The 12679-nt window shown below is 43.9% G+C and overlaps 1 long non-coding RNA gene across 1 annotated transcript; it reads right to left on the bottom strand.

Annotated features, from left to right (window-relative positions):
- Positions 1-599: 599 nt before the first annotated feature.
- LOC129603292 (uncharacterized) lies at positions 600-7546 on the bottom strand. The gene is made up of 2 exons (XR_008693054.1): positions 5888-7546; positions 600-5414 (listed from the first exon to the last, which is right to left on the bottom strand). It is a non-coding gene; the product is annotated as an uncharacterized LOC129603292 (long non-coding RNA).
- Positions 7547-12679: the final 5133 nt, after the last annotated feature.

Genomic DNA, 12679 nt, shown 5'->3' with positions numbered 1-12679 from the left:
CTGAAGTCTGTGCACAGCCAGGTTTGGAACCTGCAGAAAATCCTGGGAGGTGAATTCCTGCCCAGGTCAGACGTTGGCTGGTGGTCCGATGAAGCGAGGTGACAGGATTCTGAACCAGAGCCAGGACACAGATCAGGCGAGTATGAAAAGAGTAAATCCTAAGGTATCTTAAATTTCGTGAGTGGCTCACGAGGTAAAAGAAGAATGGGTCTTCAGAAAAGTTCCATGACGAAGTCACTAGGTAAAGGAGGAGCGGGTCCGCGTAAAATAGATTAATGATAGTTTGTCTGATTAAAGCAGTAGCAACCTGACAGTGTTAACATAAACTCTGTGATCAGTTGAAGTAAATTAGACTATATAAATAGGTGTCATTGTTTGTCGGCCTCTAAGTGAATTTTAACTTCTTAGAGTAAGTCTAAGAGGGACCACACACACCACAATGAAGACACGCCTACACACACACTCACACACACGCTCACTGATGATGTCACAGCTAACAGCAATCAAAAATTCTTGCTTACACTCACAGCTAACTGCAGTGAAGAATGCTTGCAACGCTTGTGGTGGAAATTTTCCATAAAGAAGCAGATGAGAGAGAGTTGTCCTTTTGTGCAATTTATTGAAATAATAAAAAAAATAAAAATAATGGGGAAAACAAATAAAGCATGGATGTTGATCGTGCACATCAACAAACCAAAAACCAGCTGGGGAGATCAGTGCACACACCACGGAGGTATAATGCAAAGAGCCCACGATCCTCATAAATCATATAATAACTGCATAGAAGTAAGGAAGAGACATAGAAATAAGGAAGAGACAATTTTTCCCATAACACTCCCCCCTTTTGATTACACATTAATCAAACCATAAAGGAATAAAAATTGTCAACATCACATTCTGTAATAATAAATGATCCTTGCAAATGAAACAATAAGGGTATTAACTCACCAAGATTCAAAATACACCTTCACATAAAATGCAAGTAACTTAGGGACAAAAGGTTGGGAGCTGTTTTGGTGGGTAGTTATACAAGAATAACCTCTGTATCGGCATGTGAAGAAAATGAGCCCATACCATCGTCAAAGTCATTAAGTGAGTTAGAGTTGGGGTTTTTGAACATAGTGCATTGTGTCATTTGATACGAGTGTGTTGCTGAGGTCGCATGCATGATGAGACCTCTAACCAGTGGGATAACGCAAAAACCAAAAAAAAGAATCACAGCCATCTCAGTGATAAAGGAAACAGCTGCGGACATGAGATTTCCATTTTCCAGACATTTCGTCTAGCCAATTCCAAGAGGAAGAATCTATACCAGAGTTAGCTGAGATTCTGAAGGCCGTGTAGCGCCTTCGCCACAATACCATTAGAATCAGTGTTATTCAGGATGTAAGTACAATATGCGTCTCCAAACACAACACAACCGCCTCTTTTCTCTGCTAACAACGTGTCTACGGCCATTCAATTGTAATGTAATAAAGACAATTAATGTATGATAGCCATAGGTTTCCGGTGGGGTTCTGTTTCATATAATCTTAAGATAGATTTCATACTTTCGGATCTTTAATTGTACATTTGCGTCTAGAGCGAATAGGAGATTCAGGGATTTAACCAGAATGATGATGCATATTTCCGCTTGTGTTGTCTTTCATCTGTAGATGAAGGATAAAACTAATTGTAGCAGTGAATAAAGTGATTGTGAGCAAATGAAACACCAAATCAACTTTAGGATATTTAAACTCAGTGTTGTGAATTATGTGAAAGTTTCTCATTCAAAAGTAGTGTGTAAAGTTACATAGAAACATCATATGATAAAGGCAACAATCCAAGTAACATAAAATGAAGCCTAACAAAGCATGTTTACAATTGATGTCTCGTAACAATCTGCTTCTTCCTGTTGAACAGTAGCGTTAGATTGTTTCCAACCTGTGTGTTGATGTATTGCCAGTTCGTTGGAGTTCTTCAGGTTGTGATCAGCTGATCACAGAGACACTTGGGATTCGTTATCACCGCCAGGTTTCCTCCCAATGTCGTCTGAGTTACTGTCACTCCCGTGATGTGAAGAGTCTACACGTCGTCCAGCGTCGGCAACTCAAGGCTGCTCGTGTGTGTGTTCTCTCAGGAGCGTGTGTGTAGATGTATGGTCTGATAGTGTGATTCATCGGTGCAGCTTCAGGCGGCGCTTGGCTCACACCTTTAGCTGAACGGTCAACGCAGCCTCGCCTCAGTGCGTGTGTGAGCACAGCGAGGGTCGTCCTGCTCAGTTCTTTATGTCAGTGGTGGTTTTCTCCGTGGGATGTAGATGGATGGTCGTCTGTTGGATCTGGGACCTTCCTGCAGTGGATGGAGTGGATCCAAGTCACTCTCACTGCGATCTTTCAGCCGTGTGGGTCGTCAGAAGGACCTGGAAGGGGCCTCGCCATCGTTTGGAGTCCCAATGCTTCCTCCTGAAGTCCTTAACAATCGCCCAGTCCCCTGGTTGGATGGTGTAATGGTCCTGTCGCCTGTTTTCACCTGTTGGGAAATCTGAATTGTGGGGAAAAAGGTGTTTGGGCGGCACGGCTGCCATCAGGCCCAAACCAGACTCCATGGCTACAGGTGGAACCATTCGTCAGCCAGAGTCTGCGTTCCTGTGAGGTAGAAAATGTTTAAAGCACAGGGAGATGAGGAAGGAAAGGATAGAGAGAGTTGGAGAGGGAACAAGGATCAGGAGAGGAAACGAGGATCAGGAGAGGGAGGGGTTGTTGGGCAGCGACCTTCGCAGCAGCGTCTGCAGCTGCATGTCGGCAGAAACAAAGTCGTCACTGATGGTGTGAGTCGACTGTAGCAGGACAGCGTCCAGCAAAGCAGAACCTTATCATGATGTAAGATGTAAGGTTTGCAATCAGACTTCAAAGCTTCCCATGCTTCCAAGGAGAACCAACGTGTGACAAGCATCTGTGGAGTCTGTAGATGGTAACAGACTCTCCTTCTGCTAGTTTACTAGCTTCAGTCAACGCGATCAACTCTGCAGCCTGAGCAGAGTAGTGTCTTAGCAAGAGCCAGACTTCAAGACGGCCTCTTGATAGTAACGTTCAGCATGTTGAGCAAGGTGGTGTTGCATTTAAGCCATCGGGCTGTAGAAAGATGTGATCTATTCCAAAAGAATCAAAGACACAGTATGAGCACAAAAGAACAGAAGTCGTACAACCTGATTTCTCATCCACTGTTTGAGTGAAAGGTCGCGTAGGGTCAGATCAGGAAGACCCAAGGTAGGAGCCGACTGAAGAGCAAGCATGAGGTCGGTGAACGTTGTTCAGCCTCAGACGTCCACGTGAGACAAGAAGTGGACGATGAAGACAACTGCATCAGAACCCTGAGTGGGACCTCAGAGAAGGTATAGTTAGGAACGAAAGTCCTACAATAAGAACAAAGACCTAGAAAAGACATAAGCTGTTTATACGTGCACGGTTTAGGCAGGTCTCAAATTGCTTTAACTCTGTTGGGTGAGATGGATTTGCCATCAGCTGTAATTACAATGACCTAGAAAAAACCTTTGTCTGAACAAACTGTAATTTAGACAGGCTCTCTTTGTGGCCTGTAGCATCCAATGTTTCAGTAGCTTAGTGGTGTCTGCAGTAACGCCATCTATGGCTTCCTTTCAGAGGGTGTTGTTGTTCACATGGTCTGTGGTCAGATTTAGGTGTGATGACCACTGGTTCACATCCTCTGATCAAACCTACATCATATCTGTGTGTGAGCCACAGGGAAGCAGGGCTTCCTGTAAGGCTGAGTGTTGGGTCAGAGCGTCCTCTGAAAAATGAAAATAAAAACAAAAGCGTGTAATGTGTGTCATTAGAATGTGGAGGTACCCAGTTCACTGTTTGCTGCACATAGGCAGAATAAAAAAAAAGTTTTCTAAAGTATGCAAAGTAGGTGAATACATCACACGGGGTCAGAAGTCGTTCACCAGTCTCCACCCCGTTGACATCTGTTCACGAAAGGACCCACGTCCTGCATCTGTCTCCATCATGTTTTCACAGAGGGACGTGTGGAACTGTAGAATAAACATCAAAAATCTTTTTTGTTCGTTAGTAAAAGAAATCGCAAGCGCAGACCTGTGTTCATCCCAAAAGAGGGAAGTTGAGGTCAGTTTGTGTGTGTGTGTGTGAAATCATAAACAAGCTGAGATGCAGCCTGTGTGAGGGCCTCAGTTACAGCCCCCCCTCAGCAGCCAATGATAAGAGCACAGCTGAGCTGAAGTTAACACCAACAAAAGAGGGATTATTTAGAATGTCTGTAGATGTAACCTGCACTCCGTCTGGAGTGGAAATCAATCAAATACCTAATTTACACATGAGATCTCTTCCTAAAAATTTAACTGGGCATAAATTTGAAAGCAACAATAAATCTCAAGGTGTCTCGCTGTCAAATGTTGCATAAGACAGTGAAAGAATAAGTTTTTCTTTAATAGTCTGGTACGTACAGTCATTATTATTACTTCACTCTAATAGTCGTCTTCCCTTTAATAGTCATTAATAGTCTGTTTCAGTCAGTCTCAGTCTTCCTATAGTCTGTTTTGTTTTTCTACAGTCTGGTTTTGTTTTTCTATAGTCTGTTTTGTTTCCTATAGTCTTCTAGTCTGGCCAGACAAACCTATATTGTGCACAAACCCTTTTAGAAACATGAAGGATTTTATTACTGAATTTGTTGCAAATTGAAATAGTTTAAACCCATCAGACTGCAAAGTCATGCAGCAGTTGTCGTTTAGCTGTTTGTCATCATTGTAAAATCACTCTGTGGGATTTTTTTTTTGAGCAAAAAGCGATTCTTCGTTGCGAGCAGATAAGCATGAACATGAATTTGAGCGTGTATCAGCTGTAAGCGTGTTTCTTCATTGCGTGTGTGAATGTGTGTGTGTGTGTTTGCTGTACCGTCTTGTACGTCACATGAAAAGGAACCGTCACCTTCCTCCTTCCCCAAGCATCAGTCTGATGTGAGCGCCAGTGGGTGAAGCCTTTCAATGGGACAGTTGTTCCTTGATGACAGACCTTTCCTGGATCCTCAGATGCAGCTCTATTGGGCCGATCACGTTTGAAGCCTCTCCTGTTGTTTCAACCAGTGTCTGTGTCAGAGCACGTCTTCTCACTCTGCTGTTGCTCTGTCCTTGTTTTCCTTTGCTGATTGTCATAAGCAGGTGTCTGTGTCAGACACACACGCTTGTAGTAGCTGGTTCATCTGATGAGCCCAGAACGTGATGGCTGCAGACGTTGTGGGAGTCTGTGAGGCGTCCATGCTGTGGTCTGTGTCCTCCAGCTGCTGTGGTGTCAGAGCTTCCACCCTGTTCTGGTTGTTGGTCGGCGCTTCTTCTCCTTCGGTTCTTCTGCTGATGGTGGGAAAGGAGTCCAGATCCGGATTTACCCTCATCGCGCTCAGTTCTGCATTAGGACAAAGAGCAGAAACAATGGGAGCATTTGCTCTTGGCATGATATGTGTGTGTGTGGTGTGTGTGTGGCAGAGTGCAAACAATTCTTCCCCAGAGTTGTTATCTCCTTTTTTCCTGTTACTCTCATCTCTCTTTTGTTTCTTTTAGGGCTTTAGTTTTGATAGTTTTGCTTTTTCAAGTATTTTCTTTTGTCTCTAATTTTTCCTTACACAAAGCGATTCTCCTTTTGAACCCATAACCAGTTTCCCACTCATGGAAACGTGAAACGCACTAATAACCATATTAACTTTTTACTTTTAATTACCTTTAGTTTTGTACGGTTGCTGTGTGGTGGTGGAGACTTAGATCGCCCCGAACCCGTCTTTCAGAGTCCAGCGGTTTTCTGCCTTAGATTTTTTGTGTGTTCCGGCCTTAACCTTCCCAAAATGCCTTTTTATCGGACGTCTCCGTAAAAAGGGAACCAACCTGATCTGGCGACAGAGCCTTTCCCGAAGTATTTCCTCAACGTTAGGCCCCTCTAGGCCCGGGTCCCTCGTATCTTGAAAATACTTCACTCTGCAAACGCACTCCATCTTTCAGAAGCCGTCTTTTATACTCAGTCCCCCATGTGTGGACCACGCACAGATCAAAAAAACATGTCTGTATCCTCAGTACAGACGGAAGCTCGGTTCCACGAGCCAACCCTTAGCAACCGACGTCTCACCACCCAGAGCAGACTTTCACCTAATTAAGAACATGTATTATTGGGTTTTTTTTTCTTTTTCTCGATCTAATTAATTTTCCTAATCAAATTTAGTGTTTCAACCAAATAGAAGATTTCTTTCCTTTTTTTTCAACCAATTGAAATGTTTCAGCTAAATTAAAAATAAAAGTTCCAATCTTTTTGTTTTTTCCCGAATCAAAAGGAATCTCTCTCGCCGAGCCAAATTAGGATTTGAGTTTGAATCTGAGTTCGTGGATCTCGTCAGAGGCGATCCAGACGGGTGAGCAGTCCACCCACTCAGAACAGCTGTAGAGGTTTGGAGGCTGAGTGACCCTAGTCCTCAGGACTATCGTCCCTGGTCACACCGTCCAGACGACCTGCCGCGGGATCCTGTTCGTAGACGCCAATTTCTGTGGTGGAAATTTTCCATAAAGAAGCAGATGAGAGAGAGTTGTCCTTTTGTGCGATTTATTGAAATAATAAAGAAAATAAAAATAATGGGGAAAACAAATAAAGCATGGATGTTGATCGTGCACATCAACAAACCAAAAACCAGCTGGGGAGATCAGTGTACACACCACGGAGGTATAATGCAAAGATCCCACGATCCTCATAAATCATATAATAACTGCATAGAAGTAAGGAAGAGACATAGAAATAAGGAAGAGACAATTTTTCCCATAACACGCTTAGATTCAGAAATGATTCGACAATGTTTGTCAAATGTAGAAAAACAAAAAGGACTGCAAAAACTACTTATAGGCCATGTAAGAGACAATATTACACTAATACACTCAGACCTGATGCAGAACAAGGAATAGCACCCTTCATAGACTCCCTATTAAGAACTAGGATTTTAATACCATGTGATGACTCTCCCTACGATACTGCCATATTCCTAGTAAAAAAAGCTCCTACTTCCACTGGCTGGAGGATGGTACAAGACCATCAGGCTGTAAATAAAGTTTATAACCAAGAGCAGTCGTGGTACCTGATCTCTACATTCTGTTGAATAATTTACACCCAGATAAGCAGATTTTCTCAGTAATAGATATTAGTAATGCCTTTTTCAGCATTCCAATACACCCAGATTCACAATTTTGTTTTGCGTTTACTTACAAAGTTCAGCGCTACACATACACAAGGCTACAACAAGCTTATTGCAAATGTCCCACTAGTTTCTCTCAGTCTATGTCAGCAAATCTGGCTAAGTTTACACCCCCATACAGCAGTCTGATATTGCTGTACGTGAATGATATTTTGGTAGCATCACAGTCTGAAGAAGAATGCAGGAAAGATACTGTAGCGACAAAAAGCTCTGGACTACAGGCCAGAAAAGTGGCAGGACTGATATCCCGAAGATCCTTGGATCTTGGTTCTTGTGATTCTCCTGGTTCTGATGCTGATTGTGTTGTGCGCAATTCCCTGTTTGAGGGCCATGATCATCAGGCTGGTGAATCAAGGCCTTCTCAGGGTGTGCGCAGTCATGCACAAATACACTATACTCCTTTGAAGCTTGAAGAGAACCTAGACGATGTTGACAGAAATACACGCTAAGCTATAAACATTGTGCTTCTTTGCTTTTGATCCTGCCTACGATGTTGTAACATTTATTCAATTTTTTATGACAACTGCACTGAAAATCAAATCGAGTTGTGCTGTTCTGATGTATGCATGATTGTTTAATGAATGTTTCAATGTTAAACAGGAGGGAAATGTTGGGAAAATACTGCATTTAATCACTGAAACATATTTTGCTGAAGCCTCGTTAGCTGTGCTATGGCCTTGAAGTTTTTTCCCTTCTGCTCTGCAAGACATAGGAAGTATCTGTCCTTATCTGATGTGCCCAATGCTTGCTTCATGCAGAAAATATTTCCCACGTACTGTGTGACTATGCACCTCCCAGAATATATACATATTGTGAGCTGAACTAACAATTTCCCTAACACAGCCCTCCTGATCAGTTTGTCCAGTCTGTTACTGTCTGCTACATTCATGCTGCTGCCCCAGCAGAACACAGCGTAAAACACTACACTCATCTGTGGGAAACAAAAATTTTAAAATTATGAATACACATTACATATTGTTAATCAAAATGACTTGAAGGACCTCTGACCTCACCTGAACAAGCTTGGACCGGTTTAGGTAAAGGCTTGTTATGATGTATGTTTTGCAGCTTACTTAGGATACGTGAACCTGATGTGCTCGTCAGTTTGCGGGAAGTTCAGGAAGTCCTGACACGTGTTCTCTCCTTTATTTATCATTTTATCCACAAGCTCAATCATCTGTTCTTTTACCTTCACCTTGTTGCTGCTTCTAAGGATCCTATTTTCACGATCGGTTATCAGTTCCTTTTCATGAACTTCATTGGTGATTAGAGGGGGGTCTCCACTCAAAACTTTCAGGATGGTTGTTTTATTGGTCCTCACTGTGGCTTTTGCTGACATGGTGACTCTCAAACAAAAATTAAAGCATGGATGTTACAGTCTGCCATATTTTCTTTTTGTTGCACTTGCTCAGCTACTCAAGCTCTACAAAAAGAGCAAGACTGGAGTTTTTAGTGAGAAGATGGAAGCTGTTTTGATAAAAAAAATGATATTTTGATAAAAAAGTAACACATTTCAATTGCAATAATGCAATTTGTGGCACCTATACAGTGTAGCTTGTTTTTTTTAAGGGCAAGCAGAATGTTAAGGCAGCTAGAACCGCAGTTTACGTTTTGGTGTATTTTTTATGTTGTCATGTAGTACAAACATCTGCTATGTAGTGGCAGATTAATTCAGATACATTGTGACAAACAATACTACACACCACAGCATACATGTGTCATTTTTCTGGTTATGTGAACGCAGTACATGAACAATGTGAATACATGAACAATGTGAATAATCAGTGTCACTTTATGTGGCATATATGTGCATAGATAGATGTGGTGCATATCAGGCCGTCTCCAGTCCTCCTCTCTGGCCCCACGCTGATGGGGTGGCACCGTCCTCATTCCCGATATGGATGCAGTCAGGAACTGGAAATAGGTCTCCTCCCTCGCTACCTATACTACTCTGACTGCTCTTCACTCTCTTCATCGTCTGCTTGGTTACTGCTCTAAGCGCTAATGATCTCAGGCAAGGAATGCAACAACAAAAGATGAGTCTTAGCACAACTACTCTACAGTAATCATTATCCCCAATGTAATCAGCCCCTGTTTCCAGCCCCCATCCATATTTTCCAGCCAATTTGTCCAGCTCAAATCTGACCCACTGCCAGCAGCCTCTTTTACCTCAACTCTGAGCGTTCTGCGTCTCTTCATTGCTTCAGTGAAGGCTCTGTGTCCTGGAATATACATATAACACACATCGCCTATGAGAGCACACACTCCTCCCTTCTCTGCTAAGATCCAGTCTAGTGCTTGCCTATTCTGCCACGCTACTGCACTTGTTGCACCCACCTGTTCTCCCAGAGCGCCTAACGCATCGTCTGTGTAATTAATGAATCTTTGCAACGAAAAATAAATATAGTTCACTCACTCAGTATTTTTTGACATTGTTATTCAAGGTAGGATTGATTAGAACCCTGAGGCAATCTCATTCCTAGCCTTCAACTCATTTGGGATCCCCTGGAGTTGTCCAATTGCATCAATGTAAACTCTGGGATCTGGTTGATAACTTCGCCTATTGCTGATGCTGATATTCTTGTCTTGCTCTTCTCCCTTAAAGGTAAAGGTCCCTTACCTCTTGTGCCAATTGCAATAGCACACCTGCCAGCCCATCCCACAGGTGGGACTGCATAGAGGTGCTGACCTCCACACCACCAGAAATGGTCAGCTAACGCGATAGTGCGATCGTAATAGGGGCATCCTGCAACCAGTTATGGTCTCAGCACTCCTGATACCAGAACACTTGGCTTCAGGTTCGGATTTGTGCAGTTAAGGGTCGTGACCTGCCATCCGGGGCTGCAGAGCCTGCACTTGATTTTACCTAAAGGCACCATACCCATGCATTCAATACATTCGAAACGACCAATTGGAATTATAGGGGCATTATTTGGCATCCCTAATAGCGGGCTCTTCTGTCCTATTCTGACATTTCAGTCTTCACAGCGGTGAACGTTAGTCTTCCCGTAGGCGTAAAAATCAACTGATTTTTGAAAAGAAGGTGAACCTAAATACAGTAAACATTCAGCTTCACACCAGGGTCTGGGATCTTGAGTGTATGCCCGCAATCTCTTCTCACAATCCTGCCAACTGAAAATCGTATTTAGCACAAAAAACAGGCCTTGCTTTAGTACAGATGTAACAATCATTTATCCCATTTACCAAGCCCGCAAACTGAACCAATCTGTACAAGCTATTCTGCAGACACACGTCCACTAGAATATTCTCACCCTGTTCCTCGTCTTCTTCCTCGTCTGGCTCTGATCCCTCCAATCCCTGTAATGTCCTGATAAAACCATCAGTCCATCCTGACACGGCTTGCTGCATCCATCCTGACAGGCCTGAGCCACTGTTCGGCTTTGGAGCCCCTGCTGGAGCAACAACGAGCTCTTTGGTTGCTGATCCGGCTGGCTGCTGAGTCTGAACCTCATCCTGCACAATGTTCCCTGGTGGGGGCTGTAGGGCTTCAACCTCACGGTGTGCACTCCCTCCATTATTCTTAGACCAGGCGACTCTAGGATTCAGGTTTCCCTAGTCAAAATCCTACTGTGATGTCCCATATTCTTCCTGACTCTGTCTCTCCCTCTCTCACTCTGATGAAACACCTGTCTTTGCCCCATACAGTAGGGAAATCATACATGCGCTGGCCCATCCACTCTATCCCACACAACCGCTCCTGGGACTCCTGATTTACAGACACATAAATGGTCTACTCTATGATCGACATCTGAGCCCTCCAGGTGGTCCACACACCATAACCCCACTTAGGGTCATTAGAGGCCTACACATTAACCCCAGCCCATCCTTTCCCTACGGGCCTTCTACTCTTGCCCACGCTACTCTTGGCCCCTACTGACCCGTTTGCATCTCTTCTAAGACTTAAATATTCCCCTGCTTTGGAGGACACCACTCAGATGGTCTGAGGCATTGCTGCACAACCCCTAGTGTCCCCACCAGCAGCAGGAGGACTAGGATTGCTGTCCCTTTCTTCTTCTGACCACTAATCCTCCTCTCTTTTGGTCACTGACCCTGTTTCCTCCTCTGGTGCTTTAACACAGTGGTTCAAATGATACCAGGTGGGAAAGCCTTCAACTTGTACGGCTCTCGAGGTCGCTCTGACCACTGTATAGGGACCCTCTCGTCGGCGTGGTCCCACTTTCTCCTGAACACCTTGACGTACACCAGGTCACGTGGCTTCACTTTAGGCTCCGGATCGTCCTGCGTCTCCTTTGACTGTAACGAGACAACACGGGAGGAAATACTCTTGTGGATATTAGTCATTTGTTTCACATAAGATTTCTTGTCATTTGTCAAAATGTCCAGGGATGGACCTTTTACAGCTCGATAGGCTGACACAGGCATTGGTCGACCAAGCAAAGCCTCATGCGCTGTTAGTTTTTAACTGTAGCTGTGAGCACTTGCTCTGCAAGCCAAGAGAGCAAGCGGTAAAGCGACTATCCAGTTCAGACCGGTAGACATACAGATCTTCAGCAGTTTGTTTTTCAGAATCCCATTGCACCTCTCAACGTCAGACTGTGAGGTGGGACAGTAAACACTGCCAATACCTTGGCCTGGGGCACCGTTCCCCGCCTGATGTTACATTTAAGGCAGGTTTCACATCGGCTTAATGTCTCGTCAACATACTGATAAAGCTTGGGAGCCCAGAAGTTCCACTCTTTGATCCGTCTTACTACTTCACCTTTGGATTCGTGGCTATTAACAGTCCCCAGATTTTGCCACAAGCCGTCTGCTCCTTTTGCAGCCCCTCTCTCGACCCAGAGCTGCCGTTCAGCATCTGACACCTCTTTCTATAATAAACACACAAGTCTTTAGATGTTATTTGATCTTCGTTATCAGTTGCATAACCTACTAGAAGAGCTGTAGCTTTAGCATTAGCTGTGGTCTTCGCTGCTCTGTCTGCAGCAGCATTTCCTTGTGTAATTAGTGAATTGTCTTGTTTATGTGCTGTAAACTTAATGATGGCCAGAGCTGCCGGCTTCATCATCTCTAGCAGCAATTGTTTTATTTGCTCACCATGTGTCACTGGAGACCCATCAGTCCTCTTAAAACCTCTGCCTTTCCAGGCTGCTCCAAACAAGTGACACACACCATGCGCAAACGCTGAGTCTGTGCATATGTTGGCTCGCTTGCCTGTTGCTAACTCACAAGCAGCTGTCAAAGCTTTCAGCTCTGCAAGTTGAGCAGAACAAGGCCGAGTGCACTCCTGAGCGGTCATCACCTCCATGTTTTCGTCATTCTCTTGCACTACTGCAAACCCTGAGGGCACACGTGAACCCATCTACTCAATGTATTTCTCCCATAAGCAATGATCAAATTTACTACACATGTTTTAATAGAACTAGATTGCAAGAAAGCATAAAGTGTGGTTGCAGGTATGTTTAAA

This window comes from Betta splendens, chromosome 17 (assembly GCF_900634795.4).
Source record: "Betta splendens chromosome 17, fBetSpl5.4, whole genome shotgun sequence".
NCBI classification, from domain to species: Eukaryota; Metazoa; Chordata; class Actinopteri; order Anabantiformes; family Osphronemidae; genus Betta; species Betta splendens.
Note: the sequence above shows the minus strand (reverse complement) of the source record. Positions and strands in the feature narration are given on the sequence as shown.